The following is a 15566-nucleotide window of genomic DNA, read 5'->3' as shown; positions in this document are numbered from 1 at the left end:
AGGTCACCTGTCTTCTGTTGGACAGAACAACATCACTTCGTGGCAGTCACTCTGATGATGTTACCCAGCACGCTAACAAAATGTCTGCATGCTAACTCAGTGAGATAAACCAACTCCCTCATCCACAACTTGAGCTATATATCTTCACGAAAACATTAAAATGGGGATTTCCGAGTTTGTGTTGAAAATCAGTTGAAATCTATTTTGTGAAGTAAGTTTTAAGATGCTCCAAGGTTTTTTTTGGACAAATTGAGTGAGTGGACAAGAGCGTGCTGGAAGGAATGGAGAGCAAAATAATCCACGTTGGTAGGAACAAACAGAAATGTAGACTGTCTCTTCAAGACTGAGAAGTGTTGATGTCTAAAGGGATCTGAGGGTCAATGTTCAAGAGTCAGTGAAAGCAAGGCATGTGGGAAGGCAAATGGCATGTCAGCTTTTATAGCAAGAAGATTTGTGTACAAGAGCAAGAATGTTTGGCTCCAGTTGTACAGAACACTGGTGATGCTGCACTTGGCGTAATGCGTATTGTTTTAGACATCTTACTGAAGGAAGGTTATATGTTTTTCATTTTTTTAAATGGGATGTGGGCAGTGCTGACAAGGCATTTGTTTCCCATATTAAATTAAGTTTGAACTAAATAGCTTGTTTGGACCTTTCAGAGGGCAGTTGTGGGTTTGGAATCACATGCAGGCCAGATCAGAAAAGGAAGGCAGATTTCCTTCCCTGAAGGACATGAGTGAACCCCAAAGGTTAATACTGTAGGAAACTGCTGTCCAAATTTCTGTGTGCCATTATCCCATTTTAATGTTCAAATCTGGCACAGCCCTATAGTGAAAATTAAAGATGTTTCACTTGGCTGGGAGGTTCTAAAAGAGGGGGGCATAGTCTCAGAATAAAAGGTAGGGTTGAGGTGAGGAGAAATGTTCCAAAAGATTGTGAATGTTTGGAATTTTCTGCCCCATGGAGCTGTGGGTGCTCCATCATTGAGTTAATTCAAGATCGAAGGACTTGAGATACCAGCGGTACCAAAGGACATGGGGATATGTGGGAAAATGGCATCAAGGTAGAAGATGAGCCATCACCTCAATGGTGGAGACAGATTGAATGGTTATATGGCCCCTTCCTGTTCTTAGTTCTTCTGCAATTGTGACCTTAAGTTTGAGGCATCTTCTTACCAACATGCTGCCAGTAGAAAATTGTTCGCTTTATTCACTCTATCAAGACCACTCCTGATTTTGCACATCACTACTAAATGTTTCTTTAGCCTTCTCTGTTTGAAGCACAAGACCAGATTCTCTAGGACTCCTTCATTCATTGCATTGTTCCAGTAAATCTCCTGCATACCTTCTCCAAGGCTGTGACAACCTTCCAAAAATGTACTGTCAAAAATTTGACACAATACTTCAGTGATTTATATAGGTGTAGCATAGCTTCCTTGCTTTTGCACTCTGTCTCTATTAATAAGTCAAACATCCCATATGCTTTATCTTTCAAACAGCTTCATCAGCTTGTCCTGCCAGTTCCCCTGATTTGTGTTCAAATGCCTGCAGCTCTCCCTGTGCCTCCACCTCCTCTATATTATCCCGTTCCACTTCTTTCCACTTTCTCTAACAAAGCAAATTTCTTCACATATTTCCACATGAAACATCTCCTCTGTTTGTCTGTCCATTTCGCCAATCCACATCATCTTCCCATCTCTTGTCAGTCCTTCACACAGACATTCCTGAGCAAGCTTTCGAATCATCCCACTTGCAACTAAATCCAGGTCTTTCATGTACAACTGCGGAATTGAACCACATAGAAGGAGGCCATGACATCTGACAAAAAGAGTCACTGGATTCGAAACATTAACTCTGCTTTCTTTCCACAGATGCTGCCAGGCCTGCTGAGCTTCTCAAGCAGATTCTCTTCTTGCTTCAGTCCTCCAACGTCTGCAGTTCTTTGCTTTGATGTAGAAGGAGGCCATTCGGCCTGCTGGGCACATACCTTTGTTCACGGGACGTGGGCGTAGCTGACTAGACCACCATTTACTGTCCATTCCTAATTGCCTGGTGAACTCCTTCTCAAGAGACAAAAAAATCCGCAGATGCTGGAATCCAAAGTAGCCAAGCAGGACGATGGAAGAATATAGGCAGCGTCAGGAGGTGGAGAAGCTGAAGAAGGGTTATACACAAAGTGTTGACTTCTCCACCTCCTGATGCTGCCTAGCTTACTGTGTTCTTCCAGCCTTCTGCTCAATATCTTTCTCAAAGGCTAGCCTAGCCAGGAATGTTGTCAGCACAGAACCATAACATGTAGGAGCAAGTACTGGCCATTTGGCCATCACATTCACTCCAGCCATTCAGTGAAACCATGGCTGATCTGACAATCAAAAATTCCACTTTTCTGCCTTTTCCACATAACCCTTCATTCCCTTCCTGATTACAAATCTCAGCCTTGAGTTGACTGAAAGACCCAGGCTCAACAGTCCTCTGCGAGAAAGAACAGGGACCCCAGGTTTGATTCCAGCCTTGGGTTGCTGTCTGTGTGGAGTTTGCACGTTCTCCTCGTGTCTACGTGTGTTTCCTCCGGGTGCTCCGGTTTCCTCCCACAATCTAAAGATGGGCTAGGTGGATGCTAGATTTCCTACAGTGTCCAGGGATGTGTAAGTTAGGTACATCAGTCAGGGGTAAATGTAGAGTAATTGGATAGGGGAATAGGTCTTGGCTGGGTTACACTTCGGAGGGTTGGTGTGGACTTGTTGGGCCAAATGGTCTGTTTCCACACTTGAGGGATTCTATGAAAAGCTGAAAATGTGTTGCTGGAAAAGCACAGCAGGTCAGGCAGCATCCAAGGAGCAGGAGAATCGACGTTTCGGGCATAAGCCCTTCTTCAGGAATCTTCAAGAAGGGCTTATGCCCGAAACGTCGATTCTCCTGCTCCTTGGATGCTGCCTGACCTGCTGCGCTTTTCCAGCAACACATTTTCAGCTCTGATCTCCAGCATCTGCAGTCCTCACTTTCTCCTAGAGGATTCTATGAAAACCATAGAAGTTATGATCTGAGAATGTAAGAGGTTGATTTTATTCCTCACTAAGGTTTAGGCAGATGATTCCTGTAGCATGTTCAAGCCTGAGGGCAGAGAGAGTAATAAGAATGGCAGGTGGTGACTATTGAGGTGCCACAGTGACCAGTGTTCAAGCCCCAGCTATTCACAATATATGGGAATGATTTAGATAAGGGAACTAAATTCAATATCTCCAAGTTTGGAGGCAACACTAAGCTGGGTGGGAGGGTGAGCTGTGGGGAGAATCGAGAGATGTTGCCATGTGATTTTTACAGGCTGAGTGAGTAGCCAAATGCATGGTGGATGCAGTTTAATGAGGATAAATGTGAGGTTATCCACAAATAGGTAGGCAGATTATTGGTCGAATGGCTACAAATTGAGAGAGAGGAAAGTTCAATGAGATCTGGGTGTCTTCATGTGCCAGTCACTGAAAGTAAGTGAACAGGTGTAACAGGCAGTAAAGAAGGTAAACTGTATGTGGGCCTTCATAGCAAGAGGATTCGAGTACAGGAACAAGGATATCTTACTGCAATTATACAGGGCCTTGGTAAGGATACACCTGGAATACTGTGTGCAGTTTTGGTCTCCTTATCTGAGGAAAGATGTTCTTGTTCTAGAGGGAGCGCAGCAAAAGTTTACCAAGTTGATTAACTGAGATGGGCAGGATTGATGAATGAGGAGAGATTGTGTCAGTTAGGTTGTATTCACTGGAGTTTACAAGGATGAGGGGAGATCTCAGAGAAGCCTATAAAATGGTAATCAGGACTAGACAAGTTAGATGCAGGAAGCGCCACTTCCTGCACAGTGGCACAGTGGTTAGCACTGCTGCCTCACAGCACCAGGGACCCAGGTTCAATTCCTGCCTCAGGCAACTGTCTGTATGGAGTTTGCACATTCTCCCCGTGTTTGCATGGGTTTCCTCCCACAGTCCACAAATGTTCAGGTCAGGTGAATTGGCCATGCTAAATTGCCCGTAGAGTTAGGCGTAGGGGAATGGGTCTGGGTGGGTTGCTCTTCGGAGGGTCGGTGTGGACTTGTTGGGCCGAAGAGCCTGTTTCCATACTGTAAGTAAGTAATCTAATCAAAGGAAGTTAGGCTAAATTTCCCATAGTGTTCAACCATAGAACATAGAACAGTACAGCACAGAACAGGCCCTTCAGCCCACGATGTTGTGCCGACCACTGATCCTCATGTATGCACCCTCAAATTTCTGTGACCATATGCATGTCCAGTAGTCTCTTAAATGTCCCCAATGACCCTGTCTCCACAACTGCTGCTGGCAATGCATTCCATGCTCTCACAACTCTCTGTGTAAAGAACCCGCCTCTGACATCCCCTCTATACTTTCCTCCAACCAGCTTAAAACTATGACCCCTCGTGTTAGTCATTTCTGCCCTGGGGAATAGTCTCTGGCTATCGACTCTATCTATGCCTCTCATTACTTGTATACCTCAATTAGGTCCCCTGTCCTCCTCTTTTTCTCCAATGAAAAATGTCTGAGCTCAGTCAACCTCTCTTTGTAAGATAAGCCCTCCAGTCCAGGCAGCATCCTGGTAAACCTCCTCTGAACCCTGTCCAACGCATCCACATCTTTCCTATAATAGGCGACCAGAACTGGACGCAGTATTCCAAGTGCGGTCTAACCAAAGTTTTATAGAGCTGCAACAAGATCTCACGACTCTTAAACTCAATCCCCCTGTTAATGAAAGCCAAAACACCATATGCTTTCTTAACAACCCTGTCCACTTGGGTGGCCATTTTAAGGGATCTATGTACCTGCACACCAAGATCCCTTTGTTCCTCCACACTGCCAAGAATCCTATCCTTAATCCTGTACTCAGCTTTCAAATTCGACCTTCCAAAATGCATCACCTCGCAGTTATCCAGGTTGAACTCCATCTGCCACCTCTCAGCCCATCTCTGCATCCTGTCAATGTCCTGCTGCAGCCTACAACAGCCCTCTATACTCTAAACGACACCTCCAACCTTTATGTCATCTGCAAACTTGCTGACCCATCCTTCAATCCCCTCATTCAAGACATTAATAAAAATTACAAACAGTAGAGACCCAAGGCCAGAGCCCTGTGGAACAGAATTCCAGGCAGAATATTTTCCTTCTACTACCACTTGCTGTCTTCTGTTGCCCAGCCAATTCTGTATCCAGGCAGCTAAGTTCCCCTGTATCCCATTCCTCCTGACCTTCTGAATGAGCCTACCATGGGGAACCTTATCAAATGCCTTGCTGAAGTGGAACCTTATCAAATGCTTTGCTGATGTGTAGGTTAGGCGCATTAGTCAAGGAGGACTGTAGGGTAATAGGGTAGGGGAATGGGTCTGGGTGGGTTACTGTTCAGAGGGTCGGTGTGGACATGTTGGGCCAAATGGATTGTTTCTGTGCTGTAGCAATTCTATGATTCTTTGCTTCCCAGTGGTGGGGGGAGTCTGAAAATGCAGGGCTCTTGCCCGAAACGTCGATTTTTCTGCTCCTTGGTCAGTGTCACTGTGTCAGTGTTTCTGGGTGAGTGTCACTGGGTCAGTGTCACTGGGTCAGTGTCGCTGGGTCCATGTAACTGGGTCAGTGTCTCTGGGTTAGTGTCTCTGGGTCTGAGTCACTGGGTCAGTGTCACTGCGTCCGTGTCGCTTGGTTCCAGTCACTGCGTCCGTGTCTCTGGGTCTGTGTCACTGGGTCAATGTCTGGGGTTCAATGTCACTGAGTCAGTGTCGCTGGGGCAGTGTCAATGGGTCAGTGTCTGGGGGTCAATGTCACTGGGTCAGTGTCACTGGGATAGTGTCGCTGTGTCAGTGTTGCTGGGTCAGTGTCTCTGGGTAAGGTCACTGTGTCAGTATCGCGGGGTCAGTGTCACTGGGTCAGAGTCACTGGGTCAGTATCGTGGGGTCAGTGTCACTGGGTCAGAGTCATTGTGTCAGTCTCCCTGGGTCAGTGTCGCTGAGTCAGTGTCATCGGTCCATGTCTCTGGGTCAGGTCAATGGGTCAGTGTCGCTGGGTACGTGTCTCTGGGTCCGTGTCACTGGGACCGAATCACTGGGTCCATGTAACTGGGTCAGTGTCTCTGGGTTAGTGTCTCTGGGTCCGTGTCACTGGGTCAGTGTCTGGGGGTCAATGTCACTGGGTCTGTGTCGGTGGGTCAGTGTCGCTGGGTCAGTGTCTCTGGGTCAGTGTTGCAGGATCCATGTCTCTGGGTCCGAGGCACTGGGCCAGTGTCACTGGGTGCGTGTCATTTTGTCTATGTCACTGGGTCAGTGTCACTGAGTCAGTGTCATCAGATCCATGTAACTGGGTCAGTGTCTCTGGGTTAGTGTCTCTGGGTCAGTGTCACTGGGTCAGTGTCGCTGGGTCAATGTCTCTGGGTCAGTGTCATGGGTCTGTGACACTGGGTAAGTGACACTGGGTCAGTCTCCCTGGGTCAATGTCTCTTGGTTCATGTCGCTGGGTCAGTGTCGCTGGGTCCATGTCACTGGGTCCGTGTCGCTGGGTCAGTGTCACTGGGTTAGTGTTGCTGGGTCAGTGTCTCTGGGTCAGTGTCACTGGGTCAGTGTCTCTGGGTCAGTGTCGCTGGGTCAATGTCTCTGGGTCAGTGTCATGGGTCTGTGACACTGGGTAAGTGACACTGGGTCAGTCTCCCTGGGTCAATGTCTCTTGGTTCATGTCGCTGGGTCAGTGTCGCTGGGTCCATGTCACTGGGTCCGTGTCGCTGGGTCAGTGTCACTGGGTTAGTGTTGCTGGGTCAGTGTCTCTGGGTCAGTGTCACTGGGTCAGTGTCTCTGGGTCAGTGTCGCTGGGTCAATGTCTCTGGGTCAGTGTCATGGGTCTGTGACACTGGGTAAGTGACACTGGGTCAGTCTCCCTGGGTCAATGTCTCTTGGTTCATGTCGCTGGGTCAGTGTCGCTGGGTCCATGTCACTGGGTCCGTGTCGCTGGGTCAGTGTCACTGGGTTAGTGTTGCTGGGTCAGTGTCTCTGGGTCAGGTCACTGGGTCTGTGTCGCTGGGTCAGTGTCACTGGGTCAGTCTCCCTGGGTCAGTGTCGCTGGATCAGTGTCGCTGGGTCAGTGTCGCTGGGTCAGTGTCGCTGGATCAGTGTCGCTGGGTCAGTGTCACTGGGTCAGTGTCGCTGGGTCAGTGTCGCTGTGTCAGTGTTGCTAGGTCAGTGTCTCTGGGTCAGGTCACTGGGTCAGGTCACTGGGTCCATATCGCTGGGTCAGTGTCACTGGGTCACTGTCACTGGGTCAGTGTCTCTGGGTCAGTGTCACTGGGTCAGTCACCCTGGGTCAGTGTCGCTGTGTCAGTGTCGCTGGGTCAGTGTTGTGGGGTCAGTGTTGCAGCGTCCGTGTCTCTGGGTCAGAGGCACTGGATCTGTGTCACTGGATCCAGGTAATTGGGTCCTTGTCACTGGGTCAGTCTCCCTGGTTCAGTTTCTCTGTGTCCGTGTCACTGGGTCAGTGTCACTGGGTCAGTGTCGCTGGGTCCATGTAACGGGGTCAGTGTCTCTGGGTCAGTGTCACTGGGTCAGTGTCACTAGGGTCAGTGTCGCTGGGTTCATGTAACTGGGTCTGTGTCACTGCGTCCGTGTCGCTTGGTTCCAGTCACTGGGTCCATGTCTCTGGATCCGTGTCATTGGGTCAGTGGCTGGGGGTCAATGTCACTGGGTCTGTGTTGGTGGGTCAGTGTCGCTGGGTCAGTGTCACTGGGTCAGTGTTGCGGGGTCAGTGTCGCTGGGTTCCGGTCACTGGGTCTGTGTCTCTGGGTCTGTGTCACTGGGTCAGTGTCGCTGGGTCTGTGACTGGGGGGTCAACATCACTGGGTCAGTGTCACTGGGATAGTGTCGCTGTGTCAGTGTTGCTGGGTCAGTGTCTCTGGGTAAGGTCACTGGGTCAGTATCGCGGGGTCAGTGTCACTGGGTCAGGTCACTGCGACCATATCGCTGGGTCAGTGTCCCTGGGTCAGTGTCACTGGATCAGTGTCGCTGGGTCAGTGTCGCTGGGTCAGTGTGCTGGGTCAGGTCACTGGGTCAGTGTCGCTTGGTCAGTGTTGCTGGATCAGTGTCATTGGTCCGTATCTCTGGGTCAGTGTCTGGGGTCAATGTCACTGGGTCAGTGTCGCTGGGTCAGTGTCACTGTGTCAGTGTTGCTGGGTCAGACTCACTGGGTCAGGTCACTGGGTCCATATCGCTGGGTCAGTGTTGTGGGGTCAGTGTTGCGGGTCTGTGTCTCTGGGTCAGAGGCACTGGATCCAAATCTCTGGATCCATGTCATTGGGTCCTTGTCACTGGGTCAGTCTCCCTGGTTCAGTTTCTCTGGGTCCATGTCACTGGGTCAGTGTCGCAGGGTTAGTGTCTCTGGTTCTGTGTCACTGCGTCCATGTCGCTGGGTTCCGGTCACTGTGTCCGTGACTCTGGGTCATTGTCACTGGGTCCATGTCACTGGGTCTGTGTCACTGGGCCAGTGTCTGGGGGTCAATGTCACTGGGTCTGTGACTCTGGAGAAGCATCATTGGGTCAGTGTCTGGGGCTCAATGTCACTGGGTCAGTGTTGCTGGGTCAGTGTTGCTGTGTCAGTGTTGCTGGGTCAGTGTTGCTGGGTCAGTGTTGCTGGGTCAGTGTCACTGGATCAGTCTCCCTGGGTCAGTGTCGCTGGGTCAGTGTCTCTGGGTCAGTGTCTCTGGGTCAGTGTTGCGGGGTCCGTCTCTCTGGGTCAGAGGCACTGGGTCACTGTCACTGGTTCATGTCACTTGGTCCCTGTCACTGGGTCTGTGTCACTGGGTTAGTGTCACTGGGTCAGTGTCACTGGGCCAGTGTCAATGGGTCAGGGTCTGGGGGTCAATGTCACTGGGTCAGTGTCACTGGGATAGTGTCGCTGTGTCAGTGTTGCTGGGTCATTGTCTCTGGGTCAGGTCACTGGGTCAGTATCGCGGGGTCAGTGTCACTGGGTCAGGTCAATGGGACCATATCGCTGGGTCAGCGTCACTGGGTCAGTCTCCCTGGGTCAGTGTCGCTGGATCAGTGTCGCTGGGTCAGCGTCACTGGGTCAGCGTCACTGGGTCAGTCTCCCTGGGTCAGTGTCGCTGGATCAGTGTCACTGGATCAGTGTCGCTGGGTCAGTGTCGCTGGGTCAGTATCGCAGGGTCAGTGTCACTGAGTCAGGTCACTGGGTCAGAGTCACTGGTTCAGGTCACTGGGTCCATGTCGCTGGGTCAGTGTCGATGGGTCACTGTCACTGGGTCAGTGTCTCTGGGTCAGTGTCACTGGGTCAGTCACCCTGGGTCAGTGTCGCTGTGTCAGTGTCGCTGCGTCAGTGTCACTGGGTCAGTGTTGTGGGGTCAGTGTTGCAGCGTCCGTGTCTCTGGGTTAGAGGCACTGGATCTGTGTCACTGGATCCATGTCATTGGGTCCTTGTCACTGGGTCAGTCTCCCTGGTTCAGTTTCTCTGTGTCAGTGTCTCTGGGTCAGTGCCACTAGGTCAGTGTCGCTGGGTCCATGTAACTGGTTCTGTGTCACTGCGTCCGTGTCGCTTGGTTCCGGTCACTGGGTCCATGTCTCTGGATCCGTGTCACTGGGTCAGTGGCTGGGGGTCAATGTTACTGGGTCTGTGTTGGTGAGTCAGTGTCGCTGGGTCAGTGTCACTGGGTCAGTGTCGCTGGGTCAGTGTCACTGGGTCAGTGTCGCGGGGTCAGTGTCGCTGGGTTCCGGTAACTGGGACAGTGTCTCTGGGTTAGTGTCTCTCGGTCAGTGTCACTGGGTCAGTGTCTGGGGGTAAATATCACTGGGTCTGTGACTCTGGGGCAGTATCACTGGGTCAATGTCTGGCGCTCAATGTCGCTGGGTCAGTGTCGCTGTAGCAGTGTTGCTGGGTCAGTATCTCTGGGTCAGGTCACTGGGTCAGTGTCGCTGCGTCAGTGTCTCTGGGTCAGTGTCGCTGGGTCAGTGTCATTGGGTTAGTGTCGCTGGGTCAGTGTCGCTGTGGCAGTGTCTCTGGGTCAGTGTCTCTGGGTCAGGTCACTGGATCAATGTCGCTGGGTCAGTGTCTCTGGGTCAGTGTCGCTGGGTCAGTATCGCTGGGTCAGTGTCTCTGTGTCCATGTCGCAGGGTCAGTGTCACTGGGTCAGTGTCTCTGGGTCAGTGTCGCTGGGTCAATGTCTCTGGGTCAGTGTCACGGGTCTGTGACACTGGGTAAGTGACACTGGGTCAGTCTCCCTGGGTCAGTGTCTCTTGGTTCATGTCGCTGGGTCAGTGTCACTAGGTCAGTGTCATTGTGTCAGTCTCCCTGGGTCAGTGTGGCTGGATCAGTGTCACTCGGTCCGTGTCTCTGGGTCAGTGTCACTGGGTCAGTATCACTGGGTCTGTCTCCCTGGGTCAGTGTCACTGGGTCAGTCTCCCTGGGTCAGTGTCGCTGAGTCAGTGTCATTGGTCCATGTCTCTGGGTCAGGTCAATGGGTCAGTGGCACTGTGTCAGTGTCGCTGGGTCCATGTCTCCGGGTCCGTGTCACTGGGACAGAATCGCTGGGTCCATGTAACTGGGTTAGTGTCTCTGGGTCAGTGTCGCTGGGTCAGTGTCACTGGGTCAGTGTCATTGTATCAGTTTCCCTGGGTCAGTGTGGCTGGTTCAGTGTCACTCGGTCCGTGTCTCTGGGTCAGTGTCGCGAGGTCAGTGTCGCTGGGTCAGTATCACTGGGTCAGTGTCGCTGAGTCAGTGTCTCTGGGTCAGTGTCTCTGGGTCAGTGTCGCTGGGTCAGTGTCACTGGGTCAGTCTCCCTGGGTCAGTGTCTGGGGGGCAATGTCACTGGGTCAGTGTCACTGGGTCAGCCTCCCTGGGTCAGTGTTGCTGAGTCAGTGTCATCGGTCCATGTCTCTGGGTCAGGTCAATGGGTCAGTGGCACTGTGTCAGTGTCGCTGGGTCCATGTCTCTGGGTCTGTGTCTCTGGGTTAGTGTCTCTGGGTCCGTGTCACTGGGTGTGTGTCACTGCGTCCGTGTCGCTTGGTTCCGGTCATTGGGTCCATGTCTCTGGGTCCGTGTCACTGGGTCAGTGGCTGGGGGTCAATGTCACTGGATCTGTGTCGGTGAGTCAGTGTCGCTGTGTTCCGGTCACTGGGTCTGTGTCTCTGGGTCCATGTCATTGGGACAGTGTCGCTGGGTCCATGTCTCTGGGTTAGTGTCTCTGGGTCCGTGTCACTGGGTCAGTATCTGGGGGTCAATATCACTGGGTCTGTGACTCTGGGGCAGTATCATTGGGTCTGGCGCTCAATGTCGCTAGGTCAGTATCGCTGGGTCAGTATCGCTGGGTCAGTATCGCTAGGTCAGTGTCGCTGGGTCAGTATCGCTGGGTCAGTATCGCTGGGTCAGTGTCGCTGGGTCAGTATCGCTGGGTCAGTATCGCTGGGTCAGTATCGCTGGGTCAGTGTCACTGGGTCAGTATCGCTGGGTCAGTGTCACTGGGGCAGTGTCGCTAGTTCAGTGTCACTGGGTCAGTGTCACTGGGTCAGAGTCTCTGGGTCCATGTCACTGGGTCAGTGTCTCTGGGTCAGTGTCGCTGGGTCAATTTCTCTGGGTCAGTGTCATGGGTCTGTGACACTGGGTAAGTGACACTGGGTCAGTCTCCCTGGGTCAGTGTCTCTTGGTTCATGTCGCTGGGTCAGTGTCGCTGGGTTAGTGTCTCTGGGTCAGTGTCCATGGGTCAGGTCACTGGATCAATGTCGCTGGGTCAGTGTCTCTGGGTCAGTGTCGCTGGGTCAGTATCGCTGGGTCAGTGTCACTGGGTCCATGTCGCAGGGTCAGTGTCACTGGGTCAGTGTCTCTGGGTCAGTTTCTCTGGGTCAGTGTCTCTGGGTCAGCGTCGCTGGGTCAGCGTCACTGGGTCAGTGTCGCTGGGTCAGTGTCACTGGGTCAGTGTCTCTGGGTCCATGTTGCAGGGTCAGTGTCACTGGGTCAGTGTCTCTGGGTCAGTTTCTCTGGGTCCAAGTCGCAGGGTCAGTGTCACTGGGTCAGTGTCTTTGGGTCAGTGTCGCTGGGTCAATGTCTCTGGGTCAGTGTCACGGGTCTGTGACACTGGGTAAGTGACACTGGGTCAGTCTCCCTGGGTCAGTGTCTCTTGGTTCATGTCACTGGGTCAGTGTCGCTGGGTCAGTGTCACTGGGTCAGTGTCACTGGGTCAGTGTCTCTGGGCCAGTGTCGCTGGGTCAGTATCGCTGGGTCAGTGTCACTGGGTCAGTGTCTCTGGGTCCATGTCGCAGGGTCAGTGTCACTGGGTCAGTGTCTCTGGGTCAGTGTCGCTGGGTCAATGTCTCTGGGTCAGTGTCACGGGTCTGTGACACTGGGTAAGTGACACTGGGTCAGTCTCCCTGGGTCAGTGTCTCTTGGTTCATGTCACTGGGTCAGTGTCGCTGGGTCAGTGTCACGAGGTCAGTGTCATTGTATCAGTCTCCCTGGGTCAGTGCGGCTGGATCAGTGTCACTCGGTCCGTGTCTCTGGGTCAGTGTCACTAGGTCAGTGTCACTGGGTCAGTATTGCTGGGTCAGTATCACTGGGTCAGTGTCGCTGGGTCAGTGTCACTGGGTCAGTCTCCCTGGGTCAGTGTCGCTGAGTCAGTGTCATTGGTCCATGTCTCTGGGTCAGGTCAATGGGTCAGTGGCACTGTGTCAGTGTCGCTGGGTCCGTGTCGCTGGGTCCGTGTCACTGGGACAGAATCACTGGGTCCATGTAACTGGGTCAGTGTCTCTGGGTTAGTGTCTCTGGGTCCGTGTCACTGGGTCTGTGTCACTGCGTCCGTGTCGCTTGGTTCCGGTCACTGGGTCCTTGTCTCTGGGTCCGTGTCACTGGGTCAGTGGCTGGGGGTCAATGTCACTGGGTTTGTGTTGGTGGGTCAGTGTCGCTGGGTCAGTGTCACTGGGTCAGTGTCGCGGGGTCAGTGTCGCTGGGTTCCGGTCACTGGGTCTGTGTCTCTGGGTCCGTGTCACTGGGACAGTGTCGCTGGGTCCATGTAACTGGGTCAGTGTCTCTGGGTTAGTGTTTCTGGGTCAGTGTCTCTGGGTTAGTGTCTCTGGGTCAGTGTCACTGGGTCAGTGTCTGGCGCTTAATGTCGCTGGGTCAGTGTCGCTGTAGCAGTGTTGCTGGGTCAGTATCTCTGGTTCAGGTCACTGGGTCAGTGTCGCTGCGTCAGTGTCTCTGGGTCAGTGTCGCTGGGTCAGTGTCATTGGGTTAGTGTCGCTGGGTCAGTGTCGCTGTGGCAGTGTCTCTGGGTCAGTGTCTCTGGGTCAGGTCACTGGATCAATGTCGCTGGGTCAGTGTCTCTGGGTCAGTGTCATTGGGTCAGTATCGCTGGGTCAGTGTCGCTGGGTCCATGTCGCAGGGTCAGTGTCACTGGGTCAGTCTCCCTGGGTCAGTGTCGCTGAGTCAGTGTCATCGGTCCATGTCTCTGGGTCAGGTCAATGGGTCAGTGGTGCTGTGTCAGTGTCGCTGGGTCCGTGTGTCTGGGACAGAATCGCTGAGTCCATGTAACTGGGTCAGTGTCTCTGGGTTAGTGTCTCTGCGTCCGTGTCACTGGGTCTGTGTCACAGCGTCCTTGTCGCTTCGTTCCGGTCACTGTGTCCATGTCTCTGGGTCCGTGTCACTGGGTCAGTGGCTGGGGGTCAATGTCACTGGATCTGTGTCGGTGAGTCAGTGTCGCTGTGTCAGTGTCACTGGGTCAGTCTCCCTGGGTCAGTGTCGCTGAGTTAGTGCAACTGGGTCCGTGTCTCTGGGTCCGTGTCACTGGGACAGAATCGCTGGGTCCATGTAACTGGGTCAGTGTCACTGGGTCAGTGTCTGGGGGTCAATATCACTGGGTCTGTGACTCTGGGGCAGTATCATTGGGTCTGGCGCTCAATGTCGCTAGGTCAGTATCGCTGGGTCAGTATCGCTGGGTCAGTATCGCTGGGTCAGTGTCGCTAGTTCAGTGTCACTGGGTCAGTGTCACTGGGTCAGAGTCTCTGGGTCAGTGTCGCTGGATCAGAGTCTCTGGGTCCATGTCGCTGGGTCAGTGTCTCTGGGTCTATGTCACTGGTATGTGTCACTGGGTCAGAGTCTCTGGGTCAGTGTCGCTGGGTCAATGTCTCTGGGTCAGTGTCAGGGGTCCGTGACACTGGTATGTGTCACTGGGTCAGTCTCCCTGGGTCAGTGTCTCTTGGTTCATCTTGCTGGGTCAGTGTCGCTGGGTCCATGTTGCTGGGTCCGTGTCGCTGGGTCAGTGTCACGAGGTCAGTGTCATTGTATCAGTCTCCCTGGGTCAGTGTGGCTGGATCAGTGTCACTCGGTCCGTGTCTCTGGGTCAGTGTCACTAGGTCAGTGTCACTGCGTCAGTATTGCTGTGTCAGTATCGCTGGGTCAGTGTCGCTGAGTCAGTGTCTCGGGTCAGTGTATCTGGGTCAGTGTCGCTGGGTCAGTGTCACTGGGTCAGTCTTCCTGGGTCAGTGTCACTGAGTCAGTGTCACTGGGTCCATGTAACTGGGTCAGTGTCGCTGGGTCTGTGTCACTGGGTCAGTGTCACTGCATCCGAGTCGCTGGGTTCCGGTCACTGCGCCTGTGTCTCTGGGTCAGTGTCACTGGGTCAGTGTCACTGGGTCTGTGTCACTGGGTCCGTGAATGGGGGTCAATGTCACTGGGTCTGTGACTCTGGAGCAGTATCATTTGGTCAGTGTCTGGGGCTCAATGTCACTGGGTCAGTGTCGCTGTGTCAGTGTTGCTGGGTCAGTGTCACTGGGTCGGGTCACTGGGTCCATATCGCTGGGTCAGAGTCGCTGGGTCAGTGTCGCTGGGTCAGTGCCACTGGGTCAGTGTCGCTGGGTCAGTCTCCCTGGGTCAGTGTCCCTGGGTCAGTGTCTCTGGGTCAGTGTCACTGGGTCAGTCTCCCTGGGTTAGTGTCTCTGGGTCAGTGTCATTGGTCCGTGTCTCTGGGTCAGTGCCACTGGGTCAGTGTCGCTTGGTTCCGGTCACTGCGTCAGTGTCTCTGGGTCTGTGTCACTGGGTCAGTGTCTGGGGCTCAATATCATTGAGTCAGTGTCGCTGGGCCAGTGTCAATGGGTCAGGGTCTGGGGGTCAATGTCACTGGGTCAGTGTCACTGGGATAGTGTCGCTGTGTCAGTGTTTCTGGGTGAGTGTCACTGGGTCAGTATCACTGGGTCAGTATCACTGGGTCAGTGTCGCTTGGTCCATGTAACTGGGTCAGTGTCACTGCGTCCGTGTCACTGGGTCAGTGTCACTGGGATAGTGTCGCTGTGTCAGTGTTTCTGGGTGAGTGTCACTGGGTCAGTATCACTGGGTCAGTATCACTTGGTCAGTGTCGCTGTGTCCATGTAACTGGATCAGTGTCTCTGGGTCTGTGTCACTGGGTCAGTGTCACTGCATCTGTGTCGCTTGGTTCCAGTCACTGGGTCCGTGTATCTGAGTCAGTATCGCTGGGTCAGTGTCGCTGGATCAGTATCTCTGGGTCAGGTCACTGGGTCAGTGTCCGGGGGTCAATGTCACTGGGTCAGTG

This window comes from Chiloscyllium punctatum, chromosome 26 (genome assembly GCF_047496795.1).
Source record: "Chiloscyllium punctatum isolate Juve2018m chromosome 26, sChiPun1.3, whole genome shotgun sequence".
Classification (NCBI taxonomy): Eukaryota; Metazoa; Chordata; class Chondrichthyes; order Orectolobiformes; family Hemiscylliidae; genus Chiloscyllium; species Chiloscyllium punctatum.
This window is presented reverse-complemented; position numbering follows the sequence as displayed.